The sequence below is a fragment of the Triticum dicoccoides genome, chromosome 7A (assembly GCF_002162155.2).
Source record: "Triticum dicoccoides isolate Atlit2015 ecotype Zavitan chromosome 7A, WEW_v2.0, whole genome shotgun sequence".
Lineage (NCBI taxonomy): Eukaryota > Viridiplantae > Streptophyta > Magnoliopsida > Poales > Poaceae > Triticum > Triticum dicoccoides.
In genome coordinates this window covers 166,950,043-166,951,700 of record NC_041392.1, presented here as the reverse complement: position 1 = coordinate 166,951,700, position 1,658 = coordinate 166,950,043, and positions in this window count along the sequence as shown.

Genomic DNA, 1,658 nt, shown 5'->3' with positions numbered 1-1,658 from the left:
GTTGACCTCGCCTCCGCCGGAGCTCCTCCGACCATCGGCCTCGCGCGCGGCCTCTTCATGCTGCCGCGGATGACCTCGGCCGCGGGTGGCGTCGCGCCGGCGCCGGCCCGAGCCGCCGCCCCCTCCTCCTCAAAGCTCCCAATGCGGCGCGGCCAAAGAAGGGCAAGACAACGGCGAAGAAAAACAAGGCGGCGGACGGCTTCGGCACCTCCAAGGCGAGGAGGAAAAAGCTTGCGGGGCGTGCGACGGGCGCGGCGGCTACCGAAAGCGCCGGCGAGCTCACTCGTTGAGCCGGCGGCCAACGCGCACAACGTGTTCGACGAAATGCCCCCAAGGTAAAAAAAATTCTAACATTTCATTTTTTTTTGTTATTTTTTGAATGCATTCACATATAGATAGCTTATTTGCATTGTTCAAAAAACTTTGTAGTCTCAATGATGATGCATACATGTCAACGATGGGTGTTGGCTCCAACAATTCGCATTGGTCTCAAACCAATGACATGCATTTCGAAAACCATGAGTTCGAGGTGGACGAGGAGGGTGAGGGCATTGTCGACGCACCGAAAGGAAGAGCGGGCAATTACACCAACGCCGATGACATCTTACTATGCAATACTTGGTTGCAAGTGTCGAGAGATCCATCCGTTGGAGGTGATCAAAGTACAGATGCTTATTGGCTTCGGATGAAGGAACACTTTGATGTTCGCAACGTGAGTGGAATTGACCGCTCCGACCAATCACTTCGGTCCCGGTGGTCAACAATCAACTCGAATTGTCAAAGGTGGGCGGCCTGTCAAAAGGCGGTTGACAAGTTGAACCCAAGTGGCACAAATGAGGACGATAGAGTAAGTGGCATTTCATACATATTCATCATACTTGTTGTTGGTGCTAACTTGCTTTGTTTTCATGTAGTCCAACATTGCGCAAAACTTGTTCAAAGAAGAGGAGAGGAAAACCAAGAAGGGGAAGATCAAGAAAGGAAGGAAATTTACTTTGCCTCATTGCTATGAAGTGTTGAAGGATGATGAGAAATGGAAGAAGTGTGAAGATTTGGATGATTTGCATTTGAGCAACAAATGGAAGCGAACAATTAAGTTGGATGATGATGAGGATGATGCATCAAGTGATGACGGCAAGAGAAGCCCCACACCCAACTCGGTTTCATACTCGAAGCCAAAGCGACCAGATGGGTGCAAGAAAGACAAAACCGAAAAGAAGAAGAGGAAAGGAGATGATGAGCTCAAAAATGCTATGAAAGCTATTGTGATGGCAAGAAAAGAAGCCAGCGAGGTGAGGAAAATGGCAAGGAACCAAGATGCCGCGGCCGAGGAGAGGAGGTTGGCGGCCAAGGAGAGGAGGGCGGCGGCCGAGGAGAGGAAGGTGGCTTTGGAGGAGAGGAAGGTGAGAAATGAGAAGCGAACAAGATTGTTGGAATGGGAGAAGCACTTGTTCTTCTTGGACACATCTATCCTCAATGAGGTGCAAAAGGAGTATGCCAATCTTGTCCGTGAAGAAGTCTTGATCCAAAAAAGAGCCATGATTCACGCAATGGGTGGCGGTGGCCTCGGCGCCATGGGTGGCGGTGGCCTCGGCGCCATGGGTGGCGGTGGCCTCGGCGCCATCGGTGGCATGGGTGGCTTCGGAGGTACCGTGGGC